General features: G+C 48.7%; 1 long non-coding RNA gene across 1 annotated transcript in view; it reads left to right on the top strand.

Moving 5' to 3' along the window:
• Window positions 1–17,697, top strand: part of LOC308524290 — a 721,936-nt gene that overhangs the window by 576,575 nt on the left and 127,664 nt on the right. The window lies entirely within an intron of this gene.

Raw genomic sequence — 17,697 nt, 5'->3', positions numbered from 1 at the left:
GGCGGCCCCCCCTGGCCCCGGAGGTCTGACCTGCCCCCAGGGGTGCACTGAAGCTGGCGGCCGGGAGCCGTTCTAACCAACGGGACACCTTTGCCCAGATGATGGGCTTTCCCTCTGCTGACTCACCTGCCCACGCATGCCCCTGGCCCTGAAACACGCCAGCAAGGCTAGGAGGTGGAGCCCACTTTTCCTTCTCACATCTGGTTCTCAGAAATGCCCCTCCAGTTACGCCCGCTGCGGGAGGGCATGTGCTGGGCAAGGGGAGGAGCAGGAGTGGGCCCAGTAGGTGCTGCCCATCGCCAGGGGGAGGGCAGCATCTCTCCCGCCCTCCTAGGCCTGGAAAGGGGGGGGGTGGCGCCGGAGCCCCTCAGCTCCCTCCCCCAAGAGGCCATGTGCAGGCTGAACAGCACCCATGTCCTGGCACAGGTGCTAGGACAGGGTCGCACCGAGTTCCAGGTTCCCCTAGCTGGCAGCCTGAGGCACCCCCCACCGCCTTCCCTGCTGGGGCAGGGACCTGGGGGAGGCGGTGCAAATACCAAAGGCCCACTCACTCCTTGTTCAGCTCTGGGTAAAATGGTTCCTCTGAGCATTTGTTAAAAGGCCCAGTATCTAGCCCAGCCAGTGTGGCTCAGTGGCTGAGCATCGACCTATGAACCAGGTCACGGTTCGATTCCTGGTCAGGGCACATGCCCAGTGTGGGGCATGCAGGAGGCAGGTAATCAATGGTTCTCTCTCATCATGGATGTTTCTATCTCTCCCTCTCCTTTCCTCTCTGAAATCAATAAAAAATATAAAAAATAAAATATATTAAAAAGATAGGCTTTAAAAAATAAGTTAGTATTCAACACTACTAAACTGGACACTTAAAAATAGTTAAGATAGTAAATTTTCCATGTGTTTTTACCACAACAAAATAAGTGGAAAGTCAAATTCATAGAAACAGCAACAGGGCTGGTGGCCACGGCCGGTGGGGGGCGGGGATGGAGTGGGAGCCACCGTTGAGGGCACAGCGCTCCCGTTCTGCAAGCTGAGAGGAGTCTGGACGCAGTGACAGTGACCCCGACGGTGTGTGCACGGCCGCGCTGCACTCGGCGTCATGCGTGTGCTGCGCCCGCTGCGCGCTTCCTCAGGGCAGCAGCCAGGCCGCACGGAGCTCGTCCACCACACAGAGTGGGGCTGCCAGCGCAGAGTGTGACCTCAGGATGTGCTATGGGAAGGCACAAGCAGGGCCCTATGCCAGGCCCCGTGCTCCCCAGGGGATAAGGCAGGAGGAGGCGTTAACACGAGAGACAGACTCCACTCCTTTTTAAAAATATATATTTATTGACTTTTAGAGAGGGAGCAAGATAGAAACATCAATGATGAGAGAGAATCAATAACCAGCTGCCTCTTGCACGCCCTCTACTGGGAGTGGAGCCTGCAATCCGGGCACGTGCCCTGGACCAGAATCGAACCCAGAGCCCCTCAGTCCTCAGGCCGACCCTCTATTCACTGAGCCACCCGGCCAGGGCTAGAATTCAAACTCTTCACCATGACCTCAGAGGCCCTGTGGGCCCTGGCTTTCCTCTCCACTGACACCTTGTCCACGCCCTCCCTGGGCCCGCAGAGTGCACCCTGACCTCCCTGTGCTGGGGCCGCTCCTGCTGCTCGTCGGGGCACTTCTTCCCACCTTTCAGGCCCCGCTCCGCTCCGTGGGCCCATGGCTCTCCCTCGCACCCTGACCAAGGACCACCCATTGCTCTCCTATTGCCTCCGACATGTGAATGACCCAAATATGCAATCATCTGATTTACATATTGGTTTCCTAGCATGCTATTGAGGAAGAACAATAGAAGCAAGAAATCAGAAGGAGCCCTGGCCGGTTTGCTCAGTGGATAGAGCGTCTGCCTGAGGACTGAAGGGTCCCGGGTTCAATTCCCGGTCAGGGCACAGGCCCGGGTTGTGGGCTGGATCCCCAGTGGGGAGCATGCAGGAGGCAGCCAATCAATGATTCTCTCTCATCATTGATGTTTCTCTCTCTCCCTCTCCCTTCCTCTCTGAAATCAATAAACATAAATTTTTTAAAAATCAGGAGGATACTGCAATAGTCCAAGAGATGATGGTCATCTAGAAAGAAAATGTGGCAGCAAAAGCAGAGAGAGTGGTGGCTTTGAGATCTAGAGCATTAGCGCTGAGAGGACTGGTGAGATCGGATACGGCCTATGGATTTACCAATATCAGTTCCCCAGTTTGATATTATGCTACAGCTATGTGAGATGTTACTACTGAGGGAACCTGGGGGAAGTATACACAGGACCTCTTTTTGCTATTTTTGAACTGCCTGTAAATCTGTTATTTTTAAACTAGAGGCCCGGTGCACAAAAATTTGTGCACTCGGGGGGGGGGGGGGATCCCTCAGCCTGGCCTGTGCCCTCTCGCAGTCTGGGACCCCTCAGGAGATAACGACCTGCTGGCTTAGGCCTGCTCCCGGGTGGCAGAGGGCAGGCCCAATCCCTAGGTGCAGCCCCTGCTCAGGCTCAGAGCAGGGCCGATTGGGGAGTTGGGGCGCCGCCCCCTGTCATGCACAGAGCAGGGTGGATCGGGAGGTTGCGATGCCACCCTCAGTCACTCTCAGGGTAGGGCCGATTGGGGGGTTGGGGCACCGCCCCCTGTCACACTCAAGGCAGGATCGATGGGGAGGTTGCGGCGCCACCCCCTGTCACGCACAGAGCAGGGCCAATCAGGGGGTTGGGGCGCTTCCCCCTGTCACGCACAGAGCAGGGCCCATCAGGGGGTTGGGGCTCCGTACCCTGTCACGCACAGAGCAGGGCGGATCAGGGGGTTGGGGCGCCGCCCTCTATCACCCACAGAGCAGGGCCGATCAGGGGGTTGGGGCGCCACCACTGTCACACTCAGGGCAGGGCCAATGGGGAGGTTATGGCTCTACCCCATCACACACAGAGCAGGGCCCATGGGGGGGGGGGCGGTTGGGGCACTGCACCCTGTCACCCACAGAGCAGGGCCGATCGGGGGGGGGGTGGTTGGAGCGCAGCACCCTGTCACACACAGAGCCGCAGGGCGATCAGAGGGTTGGGGAGCTCCCCCTATCAGGTACAGAGCAGGGCTGATCAGGGGGTTGGGGCGCCTTCTCCTGTCACAAACAGAGCAGGGCGGATAGGGAGGTTGTGGCCCCGCCCCCTGTCACACACAGAGCCGCAGGGCGATCAGGGGGTTTGGGCGCTGCCCCCTGTCACACTGATCCCGGTGCTGGGAGGCCTCTCAGCTCCGCTGATCCCGGTGCTGGGAGGCATATTACCCTTTTACTATATAGGATAGAGGCCTGGTGCACAGGTGGGGGCTGGCTGGTTTGCCCTGAAGGGTGTCCTGGATCAGGGTGAGGGTCCCCACTGGGGTGCTTATCCAGCCTGGGTGAGGGGATGATGGCTGTTTGCAGCTGGTCACACCCCCTTCAGGGTGGGGGTCCCCACTGGGGTGCCTGGCCAGTCTGGGTGAGGGGCTGAGGGCTGTTTTCAGGCTGGCGGGTGACTGAAGCTCCCAACCTCTCCTTTTTTTCTTTTTCTTTTTCTTCTGGGCCAGCTTTAGCTCTGGCTCCAGCTCTGAGGCCTCTGCTGCTGCTGAAAGCAGGTATCTGGTTTGTTTTGGGTTCTATAATCAAAACACTGTATCAACTCTAGCTCTGAGATCCCGACGGGCTGAAAGCAGGTTTCTGGGGTTTTGTTTAGCTTCTATATTTGTTACAATGTTTCAAACTGCAAGCTCAGAGGCCGGCAAGGCAGGCGGGGAACGTTGGTTTCCTCTGTCACTGGAGCAAGCAAGCCTCATGTTCGCTTAAAGCTGCCTGGCTGCCAAGGTACATGCCCTTGACCAGAATCAAACCCGGGACCCTTGAGTCTGCAGGCCGATGCTCTATCCAGGTTCGATTCTGGTCAAGGGCATGTACCTTGGTTGCTGGCACATCCCCAGTGGGGAGTGTGCAGGAGGCAGCTGATCGATGTTTCTGTCTCATCGATGTTTCTAACTCTCTATCCCTCTCCCTTCCTCTCTGTAAAAAATCAATAAAATATGTATTTTTTAAAAAGGTAATTAATTAGCAGAGATATTTTAATATTGCTATTTGCCCTTTCTCTATAATAGAAGTGTGAGAGATGAAAGGAAATTAGTAAAATGTATATGAAAATAATATGTAAATGTATTAATAAACAGTAACAAAAGGATATAACAACAACAGAGGCATGATATAAAAACAATAGTGATGCAAACAATGACTGATGCACATGCAAGTCCCAGCTTGGAGGTCAGGGCACTCCCAGCACAATTATAGCCACCAGCTGTAGTTGTAAGCTTGAACCTATGGTCGGAACACGTGGCCCCACGTGCCTGAGTGATGTGGGCTTGATAGAGTTCAGGTGCATGTAGCTGAGTAGGATTGAAACCCAGGAGAATGTTGTAAACATCTTGGTCAGGCCCTTACTTTGCCTCGTAGCATCTGCTATAAACTAAAGGCACGGCTGTGGGCGTGGTCACTGTCTCTCAGAGAAGCAGCGTCCCACCGAGACCCAGCTTTCATTCTCTTGTCTGTCTCTTCTACGCCTTTCAGCCGCCCCACTCAGGTTCACCCACTGAGGTGCACACTTTAGAAAGTTCTGCCTCCATGCTCCCAGGGTGGGTTCCTGCCTCAAACTCTGCCCTTACAGGAAACAGCTCCAGGAAACAGCTTGGGGGAGGGCACAGCCGTTGCCAAGACAACCCCTGCAGGACTGACTTCCTTCTGCTCGGTCACTGTTCATCTGTATGTGATGAACACCACCCATGGTTTTTATATAAGTAGATTAAAATTGATTGGGGTGACATTGGTCATCATAAACATATAGGTTTCCGTTGTGGGTTTCTCTGTGACAAGATCTGTATATTGCACTGTGTGCCCACCACCCAAAGTCAAATCTTCTCCTGTCACTATATATTGGGGCCCCTTCTCCCCGCCACTCAATCTTATTTTTTTTTTTATCAAGGGTCTTCAACTGCAAAACTTCCCTCTGTTTTAGCAACTTGACTCTCAAGGTTGGGGAGAGAATATTGTCCAAGCAGGAGAAAGATAAAAGAATGGAGCTCCCGCCCTAACCGGTTTGGCTCAGTGGGTAGAGCATCAGCCTGCGGACTGAAGGGTCCCAGGTTCGATTCCGGTCAAGGGCATGTGCCTGGGTTGCGGGCACATCCCCAGTGGGAGGTGTGCAGGAGGCAGCTGATCGATGTTTCTCTCTCATCAATGTTTCTCTCTATTCCTCTCCCTTCCTCTCTGTTAAAATCAATAAAATATATTAAAAAAAAAAAAAAAGAATGGAGCTCCAGCCCTGGCTGGTTTGGTTCAGTGAACAGAGTGCCTGCCTGTGCACTGAAGGGTCCTGAGTTAGATTCTGGTCAAGGGCACATGCCCGGGTTGCAGGCTTGACCCCTGTGTGGGGTGTGCAGGAGGCAGCTGATCAGTGATTCTCTCTCATCATTGATGTTTCTATCTCTCTCTCTCCCTCTCTCTTCCTCTCGGAAAATCAATATATATATATATATATATATATATATATATATATATATACACTAGAGACCAGTGCACAAGAATTTGTGCACTCGGGGGGGGGGGGTGGCGGGGTACCTCAGCCTGGCCTGCACCCATTTGCAGTCCAGGACCCCTTGGGGGAAGTCCACCTATTAACTTAGGCACACTCCCCAGGGGATCAGGCCTAAACTTGCAGTCAGACATCCTTCTGTCAGCCAGGGAGCCCTCGGGGGATGTCCGACTAAAGGCTTAGGACCCCAAGGGATCAGGCCTAAACCGTTAGTTGGACATTCTTAGTGCTGCCACGGAGGTGGGAGAGGTTCCTGCCACCACCTCTGCGCTGGCCAGCCATGAGCCAGCTTCTGGCTGAGTGGCACTCCCCATATGGAAGTGCACTGACCATCAGGGGGCAGCTCCTGCATTGAGCGTCTGCCCCCTGGTGGCCAGTGCGTGTCATAGCAACCAGCCATTCTGCTGTTTGGTCAATTTGCATATTAGCCTTTTATTATTATTACTAGAGGCCTGGTGCACAAAAATTTGTGCACTCGGGGGGGAGGGGGGGCCCTCAGCCTGGCCTGTGCCCTCTCACAGTCTGGGACCCCTTGGGAGATAATGACCTGCTGGCTTAGGCCCGCTCCCGGGTGGCAGACGGCAGGCCCAATCCCTAGGTACAGCCCCTGGTCGGGCTCAGAGTAGGGCTGATTGGGGAGTTGGGGCACCACCCCCTGTCATGCACAGAGCAGGGCAGATCGGGAGTTTGCGATGCCACCCCCAGTCACGCTCAGGGTAGGGCCGATTGGGGGGTTGGGGCACCGCCCCATCACACTCAAGGCAGGGTCGATGGGGAGGTTGTGGCACTGTCCCCTGTCACACACAGAGCAGGGCCGATCAGGGGGTTGGGGAGCTCCCCCTGTCACGCACAGAGCAGGGCCAATCGGGGGGTTGGGGAACTCCCCCTATCAGGCACAGAGCAGGACCGATCAGGGGGTTGGGGTGCCTTCCCCTGTCACAAACAGAGCAGGGCAGATAGGGAGGTTGTGGCCCCGCCCCCTGTCACACACAGAGCCGCAGGGCGATCAGGGGGTTTGGGTGCTGCCCCCTGTCATGCTGCTCCAGGGGCCAGGAGACCTCGCGGCTCCCCTGATCCCGGTGCCGGGAGGCCTCGCGGCTCCACTGATCCTGGGGTGTGAGGCCTCGCAGCTTCGCTGATCCCAGGTTTGGGAGGCCTCGCGGCTCCGCTGATCCCAGTGCTGGGAGGCATATTACCCTTTTACTATATAGGATAGAGGCCTGGTGCATGGGTGGGGGCCAGCTGGTTTGCCCTGAAGGGTGTCCCGGATCAGGGTGGGGGTCCCGCTCCGGTGCCTAGCCAGCCTGGATGAGGGGATGATGGCTGTTTGCAGCTGGTCACACCCCCTTCCAGGGTGGGGGTCTCCACTGGGGTGCCTGGCCAGTCTGGGTGAGGGGCTGAGGGCCGTTTTCAGGTTGGCGGGTGACTGAAGCTCCCAACCTCTCCTATTTTTCTTTTTTTTTATTCTGATATTTATTTACCTTCTATGGCTGTCACTGGAACTGAGAGCCGGCTTTAGCTCTGGGTCTCGGCTGCTGAAAGCAGGTATCTGGGCTTTGTTTGGCTTCTATAATTGAAACACTGTTGCAGCTCCAGCTCTGAGGCCCGGTTGGCTGAAAGCAGGTTTCTGGGGATTGTTTAGCTTCTATAATTGCAACATTGTTTATTAGAGTGCAAGATCAGAGGCCGGCAGTGGCAGGCGGGGAACCTTGGCTTCCTCTGTCACTGGAGCAAGCAAGTCTCCTGTTCTCTTCAGCTGCCTGGCTGCCGGCCGCCATCTTGGTTGGCAGTTAATTTGCATATCTCACTGATTAGCCAATGGGAAGGGTAGTGAAGTTACGGTTAATTACCATGTTTCTCTATTATTAGATAGGATATAGGATGTCCCTATTTATCCCCCTTTGCCCCCTCTACCCAGCTCTTGCCCCCCACTTCTCTCTGGCCATCACCATAATGTTGTCTGTATCCATGGGTTGTGCATATATTTTCTTTGACTAATCCCTTCTTTAAATTCACTTCTTTAAATTTTTATTTTCAGATAAGTACTTATAACTGCACTATTATATATTTTTTATTATATCATTTATAATTAAGATATGTTTTAATTGAACCCTTGTAAATTTAAGCACAATTTAATAAATTATGCTAGAAGTAGTTAGAAGATTTTTCATGTAATGCAGATACATTTTAATTAATATTTTATTAATTTTTAATATTTTAATTTGAAATAATTTCATATATGTAAAAAAACTATAAAATACTACAGTATATTATATGTACCCTTCACCCAATTTCTTAGGTGTTAATAATTTAAACATAACCATTATACAACTAACAAAATTTGGAATATATTTTTCTTATAATCTCTTTAATGTTACTTAATCCATTTACTTTGTTTTTGTTAATTTTCACCCAAGGATATTTTTCCATTGAATTTTAGAGAGAGTGAAGGGAAAGGGAGAGACACATTGATTGGTTGCCTCCTGCACATGCTCTGACAGGAACTGGGGATCAAGCCAGCAACTGAGGTACATGCCCTTGACTGGAATCTAACCTGGGACCCTTCAGTCCAAGAGCTAATGCTCTATCCACTAAGCAAAACAGGCTGCAGCTTAATTCATTTACGTTTAATCTATATGTGTCTTTATATTTAAACTGGGTTTTGTTTTTGATTCACCCTCATAATCTATCTTTTAATTGGTGCATTAATGCCACTGACTTTCAGAGTGCTTACTGATAGAGTTACTGCCATATCAGGTGGCTTCTGGGGCTTCCAGGGCCCGCCAGCAGCCCGGGACTGGAGTGGGTCCCAGGCAGCAGGCAGGCGGCTCCTGGGGCTTGCAGGGCCAGCGTGCCTGCATCCCAGGGCCACATCGGGTCCTGGGCGGCAGGCAGGCGGCTCCTGGCGTCGCCCACGGGGGCCTGGATGGCGGCTCACACTGGAGGCTCCCACTGTCCCGCCCTGCCTGGAGTATGCAAATTAGACGCCATCTTTGTTGGCGATTAATTTGCATATCTCGCTGATTAGCTAGCCACTGGGAGGCGTAGGGAAGGTACAGTCAATTACCATGTTTGGATTATTAGCTAGGATTTAATAATATTAGATAGGATTATTAGATAGGATTTTTTTAGATAGGATTTTTTCACTGTTTTAATTTTATTTTCTTGTTTAAAGTATTACAAATAGTAGTACATATGTCTCCTTTTTTTTCCCCAATTGACCTCCCCCAGGCCTTCCCTCCACCCCCCCGCCCCCCGCACATGCCCTCACCCCCCTCCCAGTGTCTTGAGTCCATTGGTTATGCTTATATGCATGCATATAAGTCCTTTGGTTGATCTCTTACCTGCCCCCAACACTCTCCAGCCTTCCTGCTGTAATTTGACAGTCTGTTCGATGCTTCTCTGCCTCTATCACTTTGTTCATCAAGTTATAATGTTCTTTATTATCCATAAATGAGTGAGATCATGTGATATTTATCTTTCACTGACTGGCTTATTTCACTTAGCATAATGCTCTCCAGTTCCATCCATGCTGTTGCAAATGGTAAGAATTCCTTCTTGTTTACAGCAGCATAGTATTCCATTGTGTAGATGTTCCACAGTTTTTTAATCCACTCATCTGCTGATGGGCACTTAGGCTGTTTCCAAATCTTAGCTATGGTGAATTGTGCTGCTATGAACATAGGGGTGCATATATCCTTTCTGATTGGTGTTTCTGTTTTCTTGGTATATATTCCTAGAAGTGGTATTACTGGGTCAAATGGCAGTTCCATTTTTAAATTTTTGAGGAAACGCCATACTGTTCTCCACAGTAGCTGCACCAGTCTGCATTCCCACCAGCAGTGAAGGAGGGTTCCTTTTTCTCTGCATCCTCGCCAGCATTTGTCATTCGTTGATTTGTTGATGATAGCCATTCTGACAGATGTGAGGTGGTACCTCATTGTTGTTTTGACTTGCATCTCTCGGATGATTAGTGACTGAGCATGTTTTCATATGTCGCTTGGCTTTCTGAATGTCCTCTTTTGAAAAGTGTCTACTTAGATCCTTTGCCAATTTTTTGGTTGGGTTGTTTATCTTCCTTTTGTTAAGTTGTATGAGTTCCCTGTAAATGTTGGAGATTAAACCCTTATCGGAGATATCATTGGCAAATATGTTCTCCCATGCAGTGGGCTTTCTTTCTTTCTTTTCTTAATATATTTTATTGATTTTTTACAGAGAGGAAGGGAGAGGGATAGAAAGTTAGAAACATCGGCAAGAGAGAAACATCGATCAGCTGCCTCCTGCTCGCCCACTACTGGGGAAGTGCTGGCAACCAAGGTACATGCTCTTGACTGGAATCGAACTTGGGACTCTTCAGTCTGCAGGCCGACGCTCTATCCACTGAGCCAAACCAGTCAGGACTGCAGTGGGCTTTCTTGTTGCTTTGTTGATGGTTTCCTTTGCTGTGCGGAAGCTTTTTATTTTGATGTAATCCCATTTGTTTATTTTCTCCTTAGTCTCTCTTGCCCTAGGAGCTGTGTTGGTAAAGATATTGATACGACATATGTCTGCAATTTTGCTGCCTATGGAGTCTTGTAGGGTTTTTATGGTTTCCCATCTTACATTCAAGTCCTTTAGCCATTTTGAGTTTGTTTTCTGTGTATGGTGTAAGTTGGTGGTCTAGTTTCATTTTTTTGCATGTATCTGACCAAATTTCCCAGCACGATTTATTGAAGAGGCTGTTTTGACACCATTGTATGCTCTTGCCTCCTTTGTCAGATATTAATTGAGCATAATGGCTTGGGTCAATTTCTGGATCCTCTATTCTGTTCCATTGGTCTACATGTCTGGTTCTTGTGCCAGTAGCAGGCAGTTTTGAGAACCGTAGCTTGGTAATATAGTTCGATGTCTGGTATTGTGATCCCTCCAACTTTGTTCTTCTTTCTCAGGACAGCCATGGCTATTCGGGGTCTTTTTTTATTCCAGATGAATTTTTGGAGAGTTTGTTCTAGATCTTTGAAATATGCCATTGGTATTTTAATAGGTATTGCATTGAATCTATAGATTGTTTTAGGTAGTATGGACATTTTAATGATGTTGATTCTACCAATCCATGAACATGGGATGTTCTTCCATTTGTTTATGTCTTCCTCTATCTCCTTTTTCAACGTCCTGTAGTTTACCGAGTACAGGTCTTTTACATCCTTGGTTAAGTTTATTCCTAGGTATCTTGATTTTTTTGGTGCAATGGTAAATGGGATTTTTTTTTATTTCTCTTGTCTGTGATTTCATTATTGGTGTATAAAACAGCCATAGATTTCGGGGCATTAATTTTGTATCCTGCTACATTGCCAAATTCACTTATTAGGTCTAGTAGTTTTTTGATGGAGTCTTTGGGGTTTTCTATGTATAGTATCATGTCATCTGCAAATAAGGATAGTTTTACTTCTTTTCCAATTTGGATGCCTTTTATTTCTTCTTCTTGTCTGATTGCTATGACTAGTACTTCTAGTACTATATCAAACAGGAGTGGTGAAAGTGGGCATCCTTGTCTTGTTCCTTTTCTTGGGGAAATGGTTTTAGTTTTTTTGTTTTGTTTTGTTTTTTAAATATATTTTATTGATTTTTTACAGAGAGGAAGGGAAAAGGATAGAGAGTTAGAAACATTGATGAGAGAGAGAAACATCAATTCAGCTGCCTCCTGCACATCTCCTACTGGGGTTGTGCCCGCAACCAAGGTACATGCCCTTGACCAGAATCGAACCTGGGACCCTTCTGTCCACAGGCCAACATTCTATCCACTGAGCCAAACCAGTCAGGGCTGGTTTTAGTTTTTATATATTTTTTTAAAAGAATGGAGTTCCAAATGAGGCAGGAGCAATGGAAATGGGGAGAGGAATCTTTGGAGAAAAGCAGCAGAATCCGTAAGATATATAGCCCTTCCCCTAGCTGCAGGGGATATGTTAAGAGGATACTGTTTGCTTCCCTTTTGCGCTATAGCTCCCCCGTAAGCAGTCAAGCTTTTGTGCCAGGCCTCGGTAAGTGGGAAGATGGGGGCAATTGCCGAGGCCTGGACAAAAGATGTGGAGGAAACATCTTGGGTAAAGCCAGGCCTCCCATCGCCACCACCACCAGCACTACCAGCACACCGGGACCCAGGGGAAAACCGTCAGAGCACAGCCCGGCCGGCGGGGCTCAGGGGTTGAGCATCGACCTATGAACCAGGAGACCACAGTTCGATTCCCAGTCAGGGCACAGGCCCAGGTTGTGGGCTCGATCCCCAGTGTGGGGCGTGCAGGGGGCAGCTGACCCATGATTCTCTCTCATCATTGACGTTTCTATTTCCCTCTCCCTCCTTCTCTGAAATAAAAAAAAAAAAAGTAAAAAGAATTAAGGGAGGGGAAAGTTGGAAACTAGCAAATTTCTGGCTAGGAAATTGGAAAGAAGATGGTGCCGGCCATAGATGTGAGGAATACGGAAAGGGGAGCAAACGAGTGGAAATGATGAGTTTAAGGTTCGGACATGTTGAGACTGAGATGTGATGGGACATCCAAGGGTATGTCAGGATAATTACACTGGTGCTCAGGAGTAAGGTCTCCCCGAAAATACCAATTTTGACATCATCAGTCCCTACCAGTCGTAGCTGATGGATGAGTCACAAATGCGAGTGATGTTACTTACACACTCAGCCTGTAACATCCATGCATATCCACTCACTTAATACTCAGCAACTCCTCCCGACAGGTGCCACTACCAACCCCACATTTTCAAACATATGGAGAAACAGATATAAATGTTCAGGCCTCAAGGTAGTAAGCAGAGGAGCCAGAAGGCAGCTCAGGAAAGCCACAGTCTGCACAATCATCGTCCCCTGATCTGTGGGGATACCTCCCAAGCCCCGCTGTGGCTGCTGAAAATCAGGGGACAGTACAGAACCCAACATGTGCTACGCTTTTGCCTATCCATACATACCTATGGTAAGCTTTAATTCAGGGGTCCTCAAACTTTTTAAACAGGGGCCAGTTCACTGTCCCTCAGACCGTTGGAGGGCCGGACTATAGTTTTTAATAAAACTATGAACAAATTCCTATGCACACTGCACATATCTTATTTTGAAGTAAAAAAACAAAACAGGAACAAATACAATATTTGTATTTGCATGTGGCCCACAGGCCGTAGTTTGAGGACCCCTGCTTTAATTTATAAATGAGGCACAGTAAGTGATCAACAACAACTAATAATAACATACAACAATTATGACAACAAACTGTCATAAAAGTTATGTGAGTGGGAGAAACTAAGATGGCAGCATAGATAAACACCGGGAAATAGTCGCCTCCCACAACAATTTAAAAATATCCCAAAGGACGGAGCAAACATCGTCCAGAACAACAGGAAGGCTGGCTGAGTGTAATTTCTACAACTAGAAGAAAAGAAAAGCACGCTGAGAGCCAGAGGAGCTGCGGAGGTGAAGTGCAGAGGTACGGCGGCGGCTCGCGCGCGCGGAAAGGGAGTGGCACCTGAGGACGCGGCTGTCTTTTTGAATCACAAGCTCCCGACTGCTCTGAACTCCGGTTCTGGGAAGTCTCTGGGGACCCAGGACTCATACGGGGAGAGGCTGCTCTGTCAGGCTGCAGCGGGCGAACTTGAGGGCGGATTTCCCTCAGAGGTGCTTGCAGCCGTTACCGGGACACTGAGACGCGCGACTCCGGGCGCGGAGAATCAGCCATAGCTTCTTTCTCCGCCCTTTTGACTCCCTGAGACCCCCGCCCCACCCAGGCTGCAGCAGAGGCTTTTGCATGTGAATGTACCTAACTACAGCCCAACCAAGCAGACCCGGAACTTCCAAGAGAAGGCCCAGGGCCCCGCAGCGGCTTGCATTGCTTCACAGCTGAGCCTCTTCGTGGCTCCTCCGGCTGTGTGGCCTCAGGCAGGGGCTGAATTAGCACCTCCTTAGATCCAGGAGCCACGGTACCCAGTGGTCAGAGGGGGACCATTCTCCCACTTCAGACACAGCTGCTTCCCACAGCCAATTGGCCTGGAGGTCAATTCCTCCCAGTGATCCTACAACAACCAAGGCACCAAGAGTGCACCAAGAGTGTCCACCCCAGGTAACTGGGGAGGCTGAGCCACTGGGCCCTACAGGACACCTGGCGCGCAGGGCCACTCTATCAACACAGGGAAGCAGCCAAAATGCGGAGACAGAGAAACAGGTCACAATTGGCAGAAACGGAGGAGGACAGACGACTGGATATAGAGTTCAAGGCCACGTTTATAAGGTTTGTCAAGAATTTTATGGAAACCGCCGATAAATTTAATGAATCCCTCAAGGAGTATAGTGAGACCATGGAGGACATGAAAAAGGACCAACTAGAAATTAAGCATACGCTGACTGAAATAAAGAATAATTTACAGAGATCCAACAGCAGACAAGAGGATCCCAAGAATCAAGTCAAAGATTTGAAATACAAAGAAACAAAAAATACCCAACCGAAAAAGAAAAAAGAAAAGAGATTCAAAAAATATGAAGATAGTGTAAGGAACCTCTGGGACAACTTCAAGCGTACCAACATCAGAATTATAGGGGTACCAGAAGGAGAGAGAGGGCAAGATATTGAAAACCTATTTGAAGAAATAATGACAGAAAACTTCCCCCACCTGGTGAAAGAAATAGACTTACAGGTCCAAGAAGCGCAGAGAACCCCAAACAAAAGGAATCCAAAGAGGACCACACCAAGACACATCATAATTAAAATGCCAAGAGCAAAAGATAAAGAGAGAATCTTAAAAGCAGCAAGAGAAAGACAGTCAGTTACCTACAAGGGAGTACCCATATGACTGTCAGCTGATTTCTCAACAGAAACCATGCAGGCCAGAAGAGAGTGGCAAGAAATATTCAAAGTGATGAATAGCAAGAACCTGAAACCAAGATTACTTTATCCAGCAAAGCTATCATTCAGAATGGAAGGTCAGATAAAGAGCTTCACGGATAAGAAAAAGCTAAAGGAGTTCATCACCACCAAACCAGCATTATATGAAATGCTGAAAGGTATTCTTTAAGAAGAGGAAGAAGAAAAAGGAACTCTTACCATTCGCCACAGCATGGATGGAACTGGAGAGCGGATAAATACCACAAGATCTCACTTATTTGTGGAATATAATGAACAACATAAACTGATGAACAAGGACTGATCCAGAGATGGAGAGGCTTTGATTGGACTGTCGGGCCTTGGAGGGAAGGTAGGGGAGGGTAGGGGCAAGGGGGAAGGATCAACCAAAGGACTTATATGCAAGCATATAGGCCTAACCAATGGACACGGACAACGGGGGGGTGAGGGGATGAGCGGGGGGTGGGGGGGGGGGGGTAGAGGGTACACATATGTAATATCTTAATCAATAAAAAAATATAAAAAAAAAAAGTTATGTGAGTGGCAATGGGGCCATTGTTAAGTAAAATGAGGTAGCACTGAACATAAGCATTGCCGCACGGCAACACCGTGAGCAGGCTGGCCGCCGAGGCAGCTGCGGAGTGACTAGCCGGCTCTGTGTACAACGTGAATGCATTCCATGGAGATGACTGCATCCTGGGCCCGATGTAGTGGGATGGTGCGAGAGTTCATCAAGCCCTCGGAACAGTGGGCAATTTAAAACGTATGAATTGTTTTTTGGGGGAATTTTCCATTTACTATTTTGGGATCGAGGTGGATTGGGTAACAGAAAGCAAAGGGGAGAAGGGGACTCCTGTATACTCACCACCCTGCAATAAGCTACACTGGAGATGGAGAGGATAAAGGAACGCGCAAGGACAAGGAGAACGAGAAGGAGCTATCAAGAGGAAAACCGGTGTGGCTCAGTGGATAGAGCATCAGCCTGCAGACCAAAGGGTCCTGGGTTCAATTCCCATCAAGGGCAGGTACCTTGGTTGCAGAATCCTCCCCGGCCTGGGCCCTGGTCAGGGTTCATGCAGGAGGCAGCCAATCCATGTGTTTCTCTCACATCAATATTTCTCTTGGTCTTTCGCTCTCTCTTCCACTCTCTCTAAAAGCCAATGGAAAAATATCGAGTGAGGATTAACAAAAATAAATAAATCAAATAAGAGGCGGGGGAGAGTTGGGGACTATTGTAAGTCTAAAGGAAAGTCGGTAGACATGACAGCTGTAAAGATGCAGGACTCTGAACCTGAGGCAGAGCTGTGCATGTGGCAGGTGAGCAGAGACACTTCCCCACCATGATTTCAACCTCCAATGGGCCCTGGACGCGGCCTGACAACCCAACTATGTTTCCACAAGCCAGCCCCTCTCCCTCTCCCTCCTCTATGAAATCAATAAAAATATATGTTTTAAAAAATAAAAAATAACTAAAAATAAAAAATACCCTTGACCTCACTTCTCCTTTTAGCTCCCACCCAACATCTCTCCTTCCTTTCCCTAAACTCCTCCGAAGAGTTCTCATCGTCCATCCCTCTCCCATTCTTTCTTGAACTCACCCACCATCCAACTTTCACGCCATCACTCCACCCAAACCAGTCTTGCCAGGTCGGGTCACCAACAACCTTCTAAATCAATTCTCAGACTCTCCTCCTTCACCGGCATGCAGCATGGGACACACCGATCCTTCCTCCTCAGGAAGATTCCTGCTGTTGGCGTCCACATACCACCTCCTCCTGGATTTGTTTTTTCCCACTTCATTGGCTGTGCCAGTCTCTCTGGTGCTTCCTGCTCACTTCTAAAAGCATGTACTGTTGGGCCCGGCTGGTGTGGCTCAGTGGTTGAGTGTCGACCTATGAACCAGGAGGTCAGGGTTCAATTCTGGGTCAGAGCACATGCCCAGGTTTCAGACTGGATCCCCAGTGTAAGGTGTAGGAGGCAGCCGATCAATGATTCTCTCTCATCCTTGATGTTTCTTTTTTTTTTTTAATTAAATCTTTATTGTTCAGATTATTACAGTTGTTCCTCTTTTTCCCCCCCATAGTTCCCCTCCACCCGGTTCCCACCCCCGCCCCTCCACCCTCACCCCCCCCCCACTGTCCTCATCCATAGGTGCATGATTTTTGTCCAGTCTCTTCCCGCATCCCCCACACCCCTTTCCCACCCAAGAATAGTCAGTCCACTCCCTTTCTATGCCCCTGATTCTATTATAATCACCAGTTTATTATGTTCATCAGATTATTGATTCACTTGATTTTTAGATTCACTTGTTCCTAGATGCATGTTTGTTGTTCATAATTTGTATCTTTACCTTTTTCTTCTTCCTCCTCTTCTTAAAGGATACCTTTCAGCATTTCATATCATACTGGTTTGGTGGTGACGAACTCCTTTAGCTTTTCCTTATCTGTGAAGCTCTTTATCTGACCTTCAATTCTGAATGATAGCTTTGCTGGATAAAGTAATCTTGGTTTCAGGTTCTTGGTATTCATCACTTTGAATATTTCTTACCACTCCCTTCTGGCCTGCATAGTTTCTGTTGAGAAATCAGCTGACAGTCGGATGGGTACTCCCTTGTAGGTAACTGACTATCTTTCTCTTGCTGCTTTTAAGGTTCTCTCATTGTCTTTGGCTCTTGGCATTTTAATTATGATGTGTTTTGGTGTGGTCCTCTTTGGATTCCTTTTGTTTGGGGTTCTCTGCGCTTCCTGGACTTGTAAGTCTATTTCTTTCACCAGGTAGGGGAAGTTTTCTGTCATTATTTCTTCAAATAGGTTTTCAATATCTTGCTCTCTCTCTTCTTCTGGCACCCCCATAATTCGGATATTGGTACGCTTGAAGTTATCCCAGAGGCTCTTTACACTATCTTCGTATTTTTGGATTCTTTTTTCATTTTGCTTTTCTGGTTGGGTGTTTTTTGCCTCTTCATATTTCAAATCTTTGACTTGATTCTTGCGAACCTCTAGTCTGTTAGTGGAACTCTGCATAATATCCTTTATTTCAGTCAGTGTATGCTTAATTTCTAGTTGGTCCTTTTTCATAACCTTGAGGTTCTCACTAGATTTCTTGAGGGTCTCACTACATTTATCGGTGGTCTCACCAGACTTTTGGAGGGTCTTACTAAATTTATCGGCGGTTTCTAGAAAATTCTTGAAAAACCTTAAAAGTGTGGTTTT

The sequence above is a fragment of the Myotis nattereri genome (genome assembly GCF_964212035.1).
Source record: "Myotis nattereri genome assembly, chromosome: 9".
Taxonomy (NCBI): Eukaryota; Metazoa; Chordata; class Mammalia; order Chiroptera; family Vespertilionidae; genus Myotis; species Myotis nattereri.
This window is presented reverse-complemented; position numbering and strand designations above follow the sequence as displayed.